The following is a 16,860-nucleotide window of genomic DNA, read 5'->3' as shown; positions in this document are numbered from 1 at the left end:
CTCACAGGATTTACTGTGAAGTGTCGTGACTATTTTGTGGGCAATTCCCTGCACTCAATAAAAAGAGACTTGCACCTGAAAACTAGGAGGGGATGGAGCAAAAATATCTATGGAATTGCACCATTTTAAAAATGAGAAGTGTTCAAGTTATACAATCGAACAAGTGCGTAAATTAGTATCTTATATTCCAACCTTTTTGATTTTAAAATTGTTTGCTAGGAATACACTTAAGGCTATAGCATAGAACTCAAACTTTGAAATATGAAGGTCTATGCTAGTAATACAACAACAAAATTACATTTGTAAAGCGCCTTTCATGTCAGGAGGATGTCCCAATGCAAATACAAACAAGGTGCAGGGCACCAATGCTACACCTGAAGCAATTCAGAACAAACAGATTTCCACGTTACTGCTCGCAATTAGTTGTATGCCTTAAAATTGCGTAATTAAAATATGGCAATTGGTGTAACTGTTTCACAATATTTAGGATTACACTAAATTGAGAATTGTAAATCCCACTTAGCCATGTTCCAGTTGAGACAACTGCACCATTGAAAGTTCAATCCAATGTAACAGTATCAAAGTTCCAATCAAATACAAGCATCAGATTTGGAGTTATTGTACCAGTTATTTAAAGGGTTATTCAGTCCCAAGAAGGAGTTCACGCCCACCAGACAATATTAGCAAATGTCAACAGACTCACTAAAATAATTTGACACGTTTAAACATCGACATTCAGCAATAGATTTTCTCTGGACACAGTTTTCATAAAAAAATGGACAATCACCAATGAGGGTTAAGATATTCAGTACAAGTAACGTTTTGTTGCAGTCTGTAAAGGCTTGTCATCAAGTTTTATTAACTGCTCAGTTTGATAAGAAGTGTACTGTAGACAACAATATTGGTTTTGTAAGATTCACAAGGAATTCCTAAGTTAAATATTTGTGTTTTACACAGTTATTTTGAATGTCAGGTTGTAACCAAAGTTCATGCGCATTTAAGAAAATGGGTGCTTTTCAAAGTCACTGTTCTCACTGGCTTCTTTCTTGAAGATGGGTCACAGTAAATTTCGAAAAAGGAAAATAATGCACTCAGTTGCATTAATGAAGATCATATTTTCCTAGCAATTAACTTCTCCATGAAACACAGAAATCCAGTCAATATATTGGATCAGATCCATCAGAAACCTGAATATGTTGTTTGCAATAACAATGTTCATTTGGTCAACCTGGCCATATGCCAGTTTTAAGCTACCAAAATAGAATTGTATTCTATTTCCCACCACTAATACCCCTCGCCCGAACGTGCATCATCAAAACAAGTCTACCCAGTGATCACAAAACAATATTCCAAACACTCAGACTTCAATCTGTATTTCCACTTACTATGTCACCCTACAAAAATCTAAGTTTCTACTTTTTTTTCCAGTGTGGAAGCATTGCATTGTGAGGACTACTGTCCTTTGGATGAGACAAGATCCCATAGGCCAACTCAGATGGATACCAAAAAGAATTCAAAAAGGAGTTCTTCCTGTTGTCTTGGCCAACTTTCTTCCAGATAAATTGGTCAATCTTCAAAGCTGTTTGAAGCACCCTTCATTTTGTAAGCAAATTGGCTGCTGTTTTGTCTACAAATACAACCACTACACTTAACAGCAAATAGATGCCACCCTGGCTCCATTGACAGCACTGTCACCACTGGGTCAGAAGGTTCTGGGTTCAAGATCTACATCAGGGCTTTGAGTTCAGTTTAAGTTGATGCTCCAATTTAGTGATGTATTGTCAGAGGTCGTGTCCTTCAATTGAGAAGTCAAAACAAAGTACCATCTATCTGTTCAGATGGATGTTAAAGATCCCATAACACTATTTATTTGACACTGGTCAAAGTCACTAATGACATTCTGAACATCTGTGATCAGGGCTCCCTCTGCCTCCTTGTCCTCCTCGACCTCACGGCCGCCTTCGACACTGTCGACCACTCCATCCTCATACACCGCCTCTCTGCTTTATTCAATCTTTACGGATCTGCCCTTACCTGGTTCGATTCTCACCATCTCCACTTTGTTGCCTCGAACGGTTTCTCCTCCAGCCCCCGCACTGTCACGTCTGGCGGTCCCCACGGCTCTGTCCTTGGCCCTCTCCTCTTTAATATCTACATGCTCCTCCTTGGTGATATCATCCGCAGACATGGGGCCAACTTCCACATGTATGCAGATGACACCCAACTCTATCTTTCTGCCTCCACCCTCAACTCCAGGACCACTGCTGTCCTGACAGACTGCCTGTCAGACATCAAGTCCTGGGATGAGGGAAAATTTCCTACAGTTGAATGTGAACGAGGCACTCCTGATTGGCTCACGCCATCGCCTCAGGCTGCAGGTAATCCAGAACTCTACAGCTCGTGTCCTCTCCCGCACCAGACTCCGTGACCCCATCGCCCCTGACTCCATTGTCGCCCTATCCTTCAGAGGATCCAGTTCAAGATCCTGGTCCTCCCATACAAAGCCCTCCATGGCCTCGCTGCACCCTACCTCTGCAACTTCTTAAGCCCCTACCAACCTGCCCGTTCCTTCCGCTCAGCCGGCTCTGGCCTGCTCCACGTCCCCCGACCCACCCGCCCCACCATTGGCAGGAGAGCCTTCAATTACTCTGCCCCCAAACACTGGAATTCCATCCCCAGTCACTCCCTCACCCCCTCCTTAGCCTCCTTCAAGTCCCACCTCAAGACCCTCCTCTTCGACCATGGCATCGGCCGCCCCCCTTCCCCTTCCCTCCCCGACCCCAGCTCGGATCTGAAATGCTGTACTCTGTCCAGCGCCTTTGGACGTCCTGCCAACGTGAAAGGCGCTATACAAATGTAATCTTGTTGTTAATAAAAAGGAAAATTGCTCATTCACTGTTTACTGAACACTGCTCAGCCTATTGGCAGCTGTGTTTGCTTACATTTTACAGAAATTTCACAAACCAATTTGAGATGTTCAATGATATCACTGTATCAAATACAAATATTAACAATTCTCTGGGCAATTCTTAAGACATTTGACTTTTCAGGTGCCACACTATTCAAATATGAAGATTTTACTGTTTGACAGCTCCACAATCAAATATTATAGTGAATAGGAACAAACAAAACTAGACTCACACTATTTTATAATTCTTCACGACTGTACTATGAGACAAATTCCTATTCTATTTCATATATTAACAAGAGACTTTCAACTCAGTCCAGGATGCAAAGGCTTTGATAAATTATGGTAAATATGTATAAAGAGGCTTCAAACGCATTAATCTCCCCGGCTTTTCCTCAAACTTACTGAACCGAGGCATCTAGTTTGATCCTCAGTTGTCTTCCTACTCGATATGGTCGCTGACCAGAACTGATTTCCTCTGCCTCGGCTACATCACCTGCTTCCAACCATACCTTCCAACTCAATGTTGTTGAAACCCTCACCAAGCTTTCATCATCTCCCACCTCGATTTCTCCAATTTGAGACATTCAAGGCAGAGAATTCAACATCTGCTCAACCACTGCATGAATAAATAAATAATCTTGGCTCCTTGTTGGTCTTCCCAGTAACACCATTAACAAAGTCCAACTAATTCAAAACCCCGCCACTCATATCCTTACGCGCACCAAACTCCACACCCCCATCATCCCACTACTTGCCTGGATCCATTTATCCCCTGCTGCAGAATGGATCAATTTCAAGATACTCAGACTCACCTAAAAATTTAACTCATATAAAAAAAATCAATACCCTGGCACCTCCCTATCTCTCTGATGTGCTCACATCCCAACCCTCTTCTTGCCCCCTTCAGTCAACCAACTTGGGGCTTCTCCACATCCCTCGATCACACTTGATGACTTTCCTATTCAACACACCTAGTTACCTTCTGTTTTTCCCCAAACTACGCCATTATTAAAAGTTCCTAAACGCTACCCCAATGCACTATGTTGCATGTCACTGTAATCCACAAAGAGAATGAGATTCTCCCTGTATACTGGCCAACAGCTTCCAGATAAAAATGGTGATTAATTTCATTGCTATTCTCAGGACACTGCTATGCTAAAATTGGCTGCCATGTTCACCTACAAATGCACAACCACAGTATTGTGGTTCAATCCACAATACATTTTGAGACATCCTCCAGGATTAATTTCTTTAGTATTATTTATTTCTTCATACTTGTGAAGATGTGGAATACTCTGCTTCAAAAATCTGTAGACGCAGAATCAATAGGGATGTTTAAAAGAGATAGGGACACATTGCTTGGGTCATAGATGTATTAAGGTGGAGCAAAGGATGGGAAATTAGTATTAAAAGATCTACCAAGATCAGATCTACCAAGATCAGATAGGTGGGCTGAATGGTCTCCTTCTATTCTTGTTCTCCTACATAGGATGCTTGTAGATCAACGTTTTAAGGAGGCACTTTACATATAGTTTAACAACCACATGCGTGACAAAACAAATTAATCAGAACTTTAAACTGCTGCCAGACATTTCAAAATTTGACAACCCAGAGAATAGTAACAGTTTAATTTATATCACCTCCATAGTTAATAAACTCAGTTCTTGTGATCTGTACTATTTTTAGTTTCAAAAAGTGCATCAAAACTGTTTTACGACCTAAATAGTTAACCCATCACAGCCATTTGCATACAGTACACATCTAACCTTTGTACTTAAGTTCTTTTCACTAACTATCATCATATAACCTAAGCAAATTTATCTGATGGCTTATGTTCCAAAAGAGATATTTAAATATAATGTACCTTTGGCACTACTGATTTATTATAACCATTTACTCACTATGAAACAAAGTATTCAACTGCCATAAAATCTGTTGGTGTAAATGGAATAAAAACACTTAAAACAGTGGCAATTTGTTTAAGCTTACCAAGTCTTGATGGTGTCTAGTTTCTATAGTCCACTTAAACTATGAGTCCATTTATATCAGTAGTCAGCTCACCCTTCACAGCTACAAGAAACAAATATCGATATCTACCCACAATTTAAAAAAAAATCTCTATATTACCCAACCAATCAAACCAGTGGGAAGGTTTTCTATTCCTAATCTTAAAATCGGAGTATGTCTCTGGACTGTGTTAAGTCATCTGATCGGAAGTACATGGCACTAGAAGTGTGCCAGATTGCCTTAGCAGCTTGGGTAGTGGCTGGGGCAGGGGAAATAGAAACTAAGAAACCTTTGGGAGAAATTACAGGCAAAACTGGGCAAATTGACTCAACTAAAATTCTTAATCCTACGAGCGAGGTTGTGGAATTGAGTGGCATGGAATATTAGGCAATTGAATCAAGCAATCTTCAATATGAGATTTTAGAACAAAGTGTGCATTGCATGATTAGGAAAAACAAGTTTCAGCATCTTCCTTTTATCTCCACCTGCAGAGTAAGGCCAATTATATTTCAACCAAAACCAACAGAATACCAGAATATGAAGTTTCTAGATTCATTTGATAGATTTATTATTTAAAGTTTGAGACTGAAGCCGTTTCAAAGTGACCAACAAGATCAATAATGCGCTCTCTTAAAAGTAATCTTGAAGGCTTACTTTTGCTAAACATGCAATATGTACACTTTTGTGCAAAAGATTTAAATAAGCAAACAGTGTATGCAGTCTAAAGGAACTCTGGTTGATTTTCCCCCTTCCTTTCCCAAGGTGTAAAGCCAATTGTAACATCCCTGAGGTTTCCAGTTTGTGGTAAAATCCTTACCAGTTAATTCAAGCAATGGTCACAACAGAATCATTGTGCTCATTTCCAGAAGCCAATTCTTGCTTCAGGGCGTTTATCAAATGTTTATTCAGTATATAAGATATCAACAGCATCATCAAGAATTCCTGAAATTAAACCTCCACCCCTTACCCAAAGGCAACTAATTACAATGCATCAATTACACTTATTTCAAAGTTAAAAGATTTTGAGTAGACGTTAAAATCTACTGGATTCCCCAAAATAACCTGTGGGGATGAATCTCAATATTTCTATTTCACAAAGTCAATAAATTATTATTTTACCGCACAATAATATCATACTGTAATGGACTAGATACTATTTTGAATAAATAATACTTGCATTTGATATAGCATCTTATCTCGTCTTCAAAATGTCTCAAAGCGCTTCACAAAATTTACAGTCAAGTGTAGAGACTGTATATTTTGTGGGTAAAGGCGGCAGCCAATTGCGCACAGCAGAATCCTACAAACAGTCATTGATTTATGACTATTTTGAAGGGATTATTTCCCTCAGAAAAGCGAATCACCAATCGACTAACAACCAGGTTCCTACTTACTGCTAGGTAAACAGAATAAACATTGAAGTTGGAATTATGAACACCTACATCCAATTTTACCTATTAAAAATGTAGAGGAGCGTTGACTTGTAAATCCTTAAAATAGTTGTAAAGGACACCAGGATTGGGCAACAACATCATACTGCAGACTTCCACCTGAGCTAAAGCAACTGACCTCATCTGCTGCATGACAACGCACCGAAAACAGACTGCACATTATTCATGTTGTTCAACTAAATGTTTTGACACTGAACTGTGACCGCTATTACATAACCGTCCGCTACCTTCGGAAGTAAAAACTGCTGAAAACCTCATAACTACTGAACGCAACACCCCCACTGACTTTGCATCTGCAGACAACTGGGAAAAACAGATTAACGGATAACGTCTGGACGTCTAAATAAATGCTCGACAGTGAACGAACAGGCAATTTAAAAAGCGAGATTATGCAACGATGCGCTGCCCTTGACAGCTGAGCACTTTAAGCCCAAAGCCAGTTTTCCACTTTAATGACATGGAACATCAGATAAAGTTGAGATCGATAACCCAAAAGCATTAGAAACCTACCCTAGTAATTGAATGGGCGCTGTTTATGAAGACACTGTATAATTTCATTTCCTCAGTCGGTTCAAAGACAAGAAACACAATCGTCTTTCCGTGTCCAGGATTACCCGGGATATCGTTTTCACTATGAAACCAAAACAATGGAGCATTCTCCATTAAATAGCCAGAACCCAGAGAGGCGGGGTGGGGTTGGGGGTGGGGTGGGGGTGGAAACGCAAGCTTCACTCCTACACCCATTAGCGTATTTTGCAATCAATCCCACTTGTTTCTACAAAGTGGCAAAGTCACGGAACTCAGGACAGGATGTAGTGATCGCGAGTCCTTTTTTTAAAAATATATATTTGATAAACTAAACAGGGTCAACACAACATTGACAACACATCAGGAGAGGCACGGACCTATTTATAATAAGAAATACACACACATATGCAGCATAGCCTACATAAACTACAAGATCCATGCAATTATAAATACGGCATACACACTAGAACTAGCAATACAGGATCAGTGGTACAGAGCTGCACAATTATTATTCTGCATATATTCCCAGATATGCGAGAACCCAGACAACGAGGTGAATAGGGAAAATACGATCAATATTCGGCAAACGATTAGCCCTTCAGTACTTTCATTCACTCCCAGACGAGCTCCTTAAATAAATAATCGTGGGGGGAGGGGAAACAGATTGCATTCCAGTTTTAAAACGGGATTCGGGACAGGTTGGATGGAGTTTTCTTTTAAAAGCAAACCCGCAGAAGGCAACCGTAACCCTCTATAGATCCGAGTTATAATAACTACAAACATAAAATCCGGGATACATTTAGAAACATTGCGGACCACTACGTGCGGCAAAATGGGGTTCTTAAACCGCATGTTAACCGCTCCACATTTAAAATGCTCGATAATAAATGATGGGATGGTAGCACATCCCACCGCCCCACACCACCTCCCTCCCTCAGGCGCCGAGCTCTGCGGCGCTCGTTACCCCTGGTTACCCCCGCAAACCCCAGGGGAAACCGGCGCCCAAGGAAGCCGCACTTTACCCCCAAACCAGGGAGCGATGTAAAGCAGGTAGACAGGAGAGAGAGAGAGGGAAGCACTGGGGTAATAGGTAAGCGGAGAGTATATATACACGTCTCTCTCTCTCTCTGCTCCGGGACCGGTGGGACCCCCATGCTCCCACCCACCGCTTGAAGCCGTCACCTTCCACCCCCCACCTGTGAGAGGGGGAGGGGTACGGGAAGAGTACTACCCATCCCCCGCCGTGGCTCCTCAGGTTCGTACATAAAACGGCGGCCCCCTCTCAGGGTCAGTGTGTATCACAAGGTCACCGCTTCTATTCCCTCCCCCAACACACACACATACACACACAGCACCGACCCAACCGACACCTGCTATTCCGTGGGGGGTTTTGGGAAGGAGGAGGGGGGGGGGAGGTCTCACCTTTTTATTTCCTAACTTCAATTTCAAACCGGGGCAGCGAAGAGGAAGGCGGTGGGGTTTGGGGGAGGTGTATGGAGGGAGGAGAAGGCGGACCTATAAGGGCTCCGTGTGGCCGGGCTCAGCGGCGAAGCCGGGCGGACGCTACTTTGCCTCCTGCCTCTTGGTGGTGCGCACCGCTCTGCCGCTCGCACTCCCTCCCCCGCGCGCAGGCGCACAGCTGCGTGCGCCCGCGAGCAGGCGCTTTGAAATTGAGAAAAATAACGAACGCATCGGCCGCGGCCGTCCGTTTGCGTCGACTTCCGGCGCCTGAACCGGCCGCGCGCGGCTCGAGCGGGAGGTGAGCAGACGGAGCGTGCGCGCGCAGCTCCTCTCTCTCTCCTCCACCTCACTCACCCGCGCTCACTCAAGCCCCGCCCCCCCCCCGCGCACTCAGCTGCTCCTCCAATCCCAGCCACTCAGCCCCTCCCCCCCACACACTCAGCCCCTCCTCCAATCCCAGCCACTCAGCCCTCCCCCCCCACACTCAGCCCCCCCCCCCCACCACTCAGCCCCTCCTCCAATCCAAGCCACTCAGCCCCTCCCCCCCCACACTCAGCCCTCCTCCAATCCCAGCCACTCAGCCCCTCCCCCCACACACTCAGCTCCTCCTCCAATCCCAGCCACTCAGCCCCTCCCCCCCACACACTCAGCCCCTCCCCCCCACACACTCAGCCCCTCCTCCAATCCCAGCCACTCAGCCCCTCCCCCCCACACACTCAGCCCTCCTCCAATCCCAGCCACTCAGCCCCTCCCCCCCCACACACTCAGCCCTCCTCCAATCCCAGCCACTCAGCCCTCCCCCCACCACTCAGCCCCCCCCTCCACCACACTCAGCCCTCCCCCCACCCTCCTCTCCCACACACTCAGCCCCTCCTCTCCCACACACTCAGCCCCTCCTCCTCCACACAAAGCCCCTCCTCTCCCACACACTCAGCCCCTCCTCTCCCACACACTCAGCCCCCCCTCCTCCACACAAAGCCCCTCCTCCTCCACACACTCATCCCTTCCTCCTTCCACACACTCAGCCCCTCCTCCTCACACTCAGCCTCACCTTCTCCCCCCCACATACTCAGCCCCTCCTCATCCCCTACACTCAGCCCCTCCTACCCCCAGACTCAGCCCCTCCCGCACCCACTCAGCCTCTTCCCGCATCCTCTTTCCTTCCCCCGCACTCAGCCTCACTCCACTCACTCAGTTCCTCCCCCATGTATTCAGCTGCTTCTCCTCACGCACAGCGCCTCCACCATCTCCCTTTTCTTTTCGCGGAGTCCCATAGCATAGTGGTTTGCAGGCTCGCAAGCAAGAATGGCTGGGTTCATTACCCGAACGGGTCGAAATCTTAGGCAGTTTTCCTTAAGCGCTCTGAGACGCTACCCTGCGTTGCGGGTGCTATATGAGTGCAAGTTGTTGTTACTTCGCACGCCCCTCTTTACCTATCAGTAAACCTGATTGTTAGTCCATTGGCAGATTGCTTTCCAGGGCTAATACTTCTTTCAAAAAATGTGGTCATTAAATCCATGACAGTTTGTGGGACATTTACAACCCTGGGGAACTCGGGGGTGCCTTGCAAAGAAAATCCTCAATCATGCCATAAAAATGCAGTAGCAAATATCTCTGAACCTGAGAGTCACATTGCTTTTATTTGAAGCACTTCTAAGTTCAAAATTAGGATTGGATGATCCAAACTATTAGAGCTCACCTTTCTGCCTCAGTAATTCATCAATTGATTAAGAGAGAGAGAATGCATGCTGTTGCATAAATATATCATAAGCGGCCAGTGATGAAACCAAGGAATTGCAGTAAGGTATCTCTGAAGTTAGACAAAACATGGCAAAGGTTCGAACCAAGGACAACTTTTGTTTTTGATTTTCTTTGGCTCACCTCAAGACATTTTAATCTGTGTGGTTTGAGAAGGGAATCTGCAATCCTCACATGTCTAATAGTATGAATAATAATAATAATAATCCTTGTATTTGATATAGCGCTTGTCACATCTTTTCGACGTCTCAAAGCGCTTCACAGAATAGACTGTAAAGTGAATTGACTGTATATTTGTGGGCGAAACGCGGCAGCCAATTGCGCACAGCAGTGTCCCACAAACAGTCGTGGATTGAAAATGATCAATTTATTATTTTTAAAAAAATTTTGGAGGGATTATTATTAGGCGTGTGGAGTAAAGAAACTTGCCCAAGGTTGCCCAAGAATCCCATGACACTATTTGAAAAGAGAAGGGAGTTTCTCCCAATGTCCTGGCCAACAGTCCCCCAGATAATATTGATAATTTATGTCATGTTGCTATGTCGTGTTATGCGGTGTGTTGCTGTGTGCAATTTGGCATTATGAAGGACTGCATGTATTATCCACAGAACCATAGAATTTTACAACAGGCTCAGATAAACTAACGATTAGTAGGTGAGGGCAAGCTTGTGTATTAAAAGCATGAGGTTTACAAAGGTCTAAAGTGTTTGAGGGATTTATTTTGTTGCTACATCCATCAAAAAAAACAAAGGGCTTTCATCACGCACCAACCACTAACACAAGGAATAAAAATAACCAATAATAATCCTTGTGTTTGATATAGCATCTTGTCATTTTGTCAAAATGCCTCAAAGCACTTCACAAATAAAATTGGTCATTCTTCTCACTTAGATGTAGTTAACACTGCAAACCAAAGTCCTTATGGGTATGGTGGTCCGAGCTAGGCAAGCAGTTTGCCAGTTTACCATTACCTTTAATGGCAATCTATCCAGTTTTAGCTGGTTAAATTCCCGCAGTTATTCCAACCTCAGTTATTCTGAGGTCCCCAAAGCTTGGATCTTCCTACTACCACTATTATTACTGCTGTGAGTGACTAGCATTGGGACGTTGCAACCTCCACAACAACTGATCAAGTGCAGCATCCCAGAACTGAATCAGCCCTGAAATATCGCATACAGGTACGTCTTGGACACCTTCGAGGCTGCCTCCACTTGTGGTCCTATCTTGAACCATGGTAAGTCGGATCGTTTTTCCATCCGGTGGACATGTCCAAAGAATAAGTGACTTCTCGCCGCTATGTTGCTGCACTCAGCCAGTATGAGACGATATGGCTTATTTGTAATATGGTTAAAGTAGCATATTCCGAGAATCCAGTGCTGGCATCCCATGTGGAACGCTTGAAGTGCATCTGAGTATCTCTTCAACCGTATCCATGTCGCCAAGCCATATAGCAGCACTGATATCATGCAGGCCCTGTAAATACACAGTTTTGTAGCTAGGGACAGACATTGTCACATATTGCTTTAATGACTTAATTGGCACTTGGACAATGAGAAGCCATCAAGTATAAAAGGATTCTGGGGAAGTGGCTGGGCAGATTCTGGAAGAGAATGGAAGTGTGAGGTTTTAATAAAGGAACAAGTGAATTGAAACTGTGTTTTGGATTTACAAACAGTATAGATGTCACTGTCTCCAGATCCTGTCAAGCTTGTGCATCACGGAGCTTGCTCTGCTGATGAATCTGCAATGTCTGGTCATCTGAGGAATTGATGTTGCATCCTAGGTAAATGAACCTCTGTACCAATTTGGCTGCTTTGCCAGACAACATTCTGGAAGCTGGCCCTTGTGCATTTTGTATTTGAGACATTTCAAGGTGTAGATGACAACATTTGTCGAACTCTCAGTCTGGTTTGGTTACTCTTGAGCATTATGATGGTTTTCCCCATGTGTATGTCATCAGGCTAATCCCCCCCAAATTTCCTTTATTATTTTAAACCTCAATCAGATCACCCCTTAACTTCAACACCTCTAGGGAAAAATCTTAGAGTTTAACCAAACTTGCACTATTGTGTTGAGCTTTCTGAGTCATCATGTCCTGAGATTGTACACTGCTGAAATGTCTCCAAGTTTTAATTTATAATAATAATCATCCTTCCATTTGATATAGTGCCTTATCATGTGTTCAAGATATTTCAAAGCACTTCACTGTACATTTGTATTTGCAAAACCTTATCTGACAGTGTTACAGAGCGTATATACTTTGTGTGGTAACAAGATTTGACAAAAATGTTCAGTTCTGTTTTCCTTTGTTTACTTGCGTGTCATACAAGATTTTATCATCAACATAGACAGTTCAAAAGTCTACACCTAAACAAATGTTATATTTTAAGAACAAATAAAATGTCTTTGAACTTACACTTTATACTGACAATCCAAAGTAGTGCTGGGGGAGTGCTGCTACATTTGAGGTGCTGTCCTTTGAATGAGGTGTTAAACTGAAGCACCATCTGCCTGTCTCATCCTCACCTACAAGACCATTCACGGCCTTGCTCCCTCCTACCTCTCCGACCTACTATCCCCCTACTTACCTGCCCGTACCCTCCGTTCCTCTGGCTCCGGTCTGTTCCACATCCCCCGCCCTAACCGCCCTACCATCGGTGGCCTGGCCTTCAGCCTCTCAGCCCCTAGGCTCTGGAACTCCATCCCCCAGTGTCTTCGCCTTGCTTCCTCCCTTTCCTCCTTCAAGGCCGGTCTCAAGACCTTTCTCTTCGACCGTGCCTTCAGCTTCCCTCTCGACTCTCTACCCCCTCCTCACTCTCTCCCTTCCCTCCCCTCACCCTGACCATTTCCCCCCTGCTCGGGTCCTGACCCAACTGTCCAGCGCCTTGGGACGTCCTCCCGACGTGAAAGGCACTCTATAAATGAAATCTTGTTGTTGTTGTTCAGGAGGAGTTTAAAGATCCCATGGCACTATTCAAAATTCACTATTCCCATCGGTCCTGGCCAACAATCCCCAAATAAAATTTTAGTCATCATTTTCCAAAGCTCTTTATATTTGGGAATTGTGCCCTTGGATTGGAGAATGGCAAATGTCACTCTATTATGGAGGGAGAGAGAGGGAAGGAGGGAGAAACCAGGTAACTGCAGACCTGTCAGCTTAACTTCAGTTGTAGTGAAGTTACTAGAATCTCTCCTCAGGGACAGAGTGACTGAGCACTTGGATAAGTATGAGCTAATCAAAGAGAGTTAGCATGGATTTGTGAAGGTTAGGTCATGTCTGACGAATCCAATTGAATTTTTTGAGAAGGTCACTAACATGGTGGATAAGAGAGCGTCTATGGATGTCGTCTACATGGACTTCCAAAAGGCATTTGATAAGGTCCCGCACAAGAGGTTATTAGCAAAAATAAAAGTGCATGGAATCAGAGGTAACCTTGTGATATGGCTTGGTAATTGGTTTGGAGGCAGGAAACTGAGAGTACGGATAAAAGGAACGTCCTCTGATTGATGAGGAGGTGTTCTCCAGGATCTATATGTATAAATGACTTGGATGAAGGAATAGAGAGTTTTATATCAAAATTTGCAGATGGCACATAGTTGAGAGGCACAGTAAATTGTGTAGAAGGGAGCAGGAAGGTACAAAGGGATTTAAATAGATTAAGTGAGTAGGCAAAACTGTGGCATATGGAATTCAATGTGGGGAAGTGTGAGGTCATCCACTATGGATCCAAAAATAGCAAAACAAAATATTTTCTAAATGGTGAGAAACTAAGAACTGTGGAAGAGTAGAGATTTGGGTGACCATGTAAACAAATCACTAAAAACAAGCTCACAGGTTCAAAATGTTATCAAAAAGGCTAATTGGATGTTGGCCTTTATCTCAAAGGGGCTGAAAAAAAAGCAGAGGAAATGATTCTTCAACTATATAGAGTCTTGGTCAGGCCCCATCTGGAGTTCTGCGTTCAATCTGGGGCACTGTCCCTCAGGAAGGATATATTAGCTCGGGGGGGTGGGGGGGTGGTGCAGTGCAGATTTACCAGATTGATACCAGGGCTAAAAGAGTTAAATTATGAGGACAGGTTGCATACACTTGGTCTCTATTTCCTTGAGTTTAGAGGGTTGAGGGGTGATCTGATTTAGGTTTTCAAAATAATAAAGGGATTCGATAGGGTAGATACAGAGAAACTATTTCCTCTGTTAGGGGAATCCAGCACAAGGGGCATAATTTTAACATTAGAGCTAGGCCTTTTAGGAACGAAATTAGGAGGCAGTTTTTCACCCAAAGGGAAGTGGAAATCTTGAGTCAGCATGATAAGGTTTTGCAGCTCTTATTGAAATCCACAGCATCGTAGTACTGGAATTTTGTAGTACTGTAGTGCCAATTAATAATATGGTGCACATTTCCTGTTTTCTTGTGAACGTTATCTCACCTTACCATGTGTTTGTTTATCAAAAACACGCTTTTTTCTGTTTCTGACTGTAGCTGCTGAACTTCCACTTTTCTGTGATGGTCACATTATTGTCAAAGTGTTTTCCAGTCAAGACTTTGTATTCAGACTTGTTTTTAACTCAAATACTCAGTCACCTGATGAGTGAACGCATTTCGTTGGCCCTACAAAGATTATTGCCTGGCAGTGTATCGCCGGTGATTAACACTGAGGCCGTGGGATTAACACTGAGGCCGTGGGATAAATTCAACAGTGTTTCTTAACCCATTCCTTCTGTTCATTAAGCACAAGGAAAATGTTTTAAGAAATACCATAAATTTGTGCCTGTAACTTAATTAACATTATTAGTGAATTAATGTTCCCACACAGCTCGATTAACTTAATGCGGCTGTGAAAACCCCCCACAATAAACCTATGGTTATTTGCACAATACACAGTCATTACACTTTACAGCATATTCTTTCCTCCAGATGTGAAAGGCGTTATATCAAATTACTATTTTTATTGACCCCATTTTATATTGTTCGTTTTGCTTACTAATGTGGGTGTTTAGAAAGCATTTATAGCTCCTTATATGGAGTTACAAATGCATTTCAATTATATTGATTACGTTTCCTCTTTTTTGTTTCTTCAATAAAAATAAATTTAAAAAAAGAAAAATTGTTCATACTGCATTTCCTTATATTTGTTATGACTATTTAAAATATTTCATTTAAGCATTTATACCCTTGCATAGAAATAACAAATGCCCTTTCTTATTTATTTTAGTAGCTGTAGTTAACATTAGCATATCACTGCAAGTTATTGTTGATGTTGAGTGGAAAGCTAATCAATTCAGGTACAATTTTACGATGAATAAAAAGTTAAAGAACCAAGGATCATAGCTTCAAAATAAAGACAACACGAGAGAATAGGAAATGCAGGAGGACCTCTGTTCAGTGAAAGGGTGGTGGAGATGTGGAAAAGACTCATCTTATATGGTTGCATAATAAACTATTAAAAGGAGTTGGACTAATTCCTGTGAACTAAAAAGGATTCTAGCAGGGTTCGTTGGTTTAGAACAGTGTTTCTAAAAGGAGGCATGGGTGATTTTGTGAGGCCATAGCATTCCCACCCCCAAAACTAAGTGATGTATGCACTGCTATTGGCCAGCTTTAGCATCAATGCAGTGCTGGATGTGCAAAGCGATAGAACAAACGTGCGACTGCAATCACAAGTTTGTTCATGTAATCTTTCTTAACCGCTAAACTGGTTAGAACTGTACCAACAATTCCGGTCTTGTATTTGCTTAGACTTCTACAATCATGCAAGTGCTGCAGGTTCAGTTTGTGAAATGTACGGAAATAAATGAAAACAATTTGAGATGCATTCATAGTAATGTTTATGCATATATAAAATGGTTTTCATCTTATTGTCTGTGCAAGGTTTTGTGCAAAAAAAAATGTTTTCGCAAATGTGGTTTGTGAAATGTACTGAAGTAAATGAAAACCATTTGAGATGTGCATATGTCTATATTGCCTTTATTTTTCTTATGATAGGTAAGTAGCAATGTGGCCATCTGTAAATATTGTTAGGCCTGCAGAGGCCACCAAAAGAAAGTTTAGAGACATATATTGAAGGAATCTTGTAGGAAATTGGATGAGTATAAGGCTGAACCTGAGTTTAATAGCACACTATTCCTGGGGTCAATCTAATTTGTGGGTTGGACTAACAGCCCATGTTTGCACGTTGGGTTTTACAAAAGCATCCAAGTTACCTTGATTATGTTAATAATAGTAATAATCCTTGCATTACATATAGCGCTTTTCAAGTCTTCTAAACATCTCAAAGCGCTTCACAGAATATACTGTAAAGTGAATTGACTGTATATTTGTGGGCAAAACGCAGCAGGCAATTGTGCACAGCAGTGTTCCACAAACAGTCATGGATTCAAGTGACCAATTCATTTTTTTTTTCCTTGAGGGAATATTATCAGGCTTGTGGAGTAAGGAAACTCGCCCAAGGTTTTGCCTTGCTGGGAATCAAACCCAGATCTCTCGATTGCGAGGCGAGTTCTCTAACCACTGAGCTACAGGACTCCACAACTGGGCAACTGAACTGGGATAACACATAACCTAAAAGAACAATCAAATTGAAGAGATTTGTATCATCTGAACTCATTTGAGTTCCTCCGACTTGCTCCCTCTCTCCTCGAGTTCAAAGCCCATCTTAAAACATACCTCTTTGGACTGCACTTTTTGGTCATCTTTCCCTTCCCCACAATGTTCAGCGCCCACTCTCAGTTCAGGTGCCTGGC

At 42.9% G+C, this 16,860-nt stretch overlaps 1 protein-coding gene across 6 annotated transcripts in view; it reads right to left on the bottom strand.

Moving 5' to 3' along the window:
- The window catches only part of LOC103174318 (solute carrier family 45 member 4), a 45,674-nt gene extending 37,154 nt beyond the window's left edge, over positions 1 to 8,520 (bottom strand). For 2 of the 6 annotated variants that reach the window (XM_007886754.2, XM_007886786.2), the window contains exon 1: positions 8,320 to 8,520. The gene's annotated coding sequence lies outside the window, so the exon portion shown is untranslated. Of the gene's footprint in view, positions 1 to 6,879; positions 7,001 to 7,822; positions 7,878 to 8,063; positions 8,248 to 8,319 lie in introns of those variants that run through there. The other 4 variants (XM_007886793.2, XM_007886762.2, XM_007886766.2 and 1 more) reach the window with 4 other exon arrangements.
- Between the last annotated feature and the right edge of the window lie 8,340 nt (positions 8,521 to 16,860).

This window comes from Callorhinchus milii, unplaced genomic scaffold (assembly GCF_018977255.1).
Source record: "Callorhinchus milii isolate IMCB2004 unplaced genomic scaffold, IMCB_Cmil_1.0 Scaffold2, whole genome shotgun sequence".
Classification (NCBI taxonomy): domain Eukaryota; kingdom Metazoa; phylum Chordata; class Chondrichthyes; order Chimaeriformes; family Callorhinchidae; genus Callorhinchus; species Callorhinchus milii.
The sequence above is the reverse complement of the archived record's forward strand: the minus strand, read 5'-3'. Positions and strand labels throughout refer to the sequence as shown.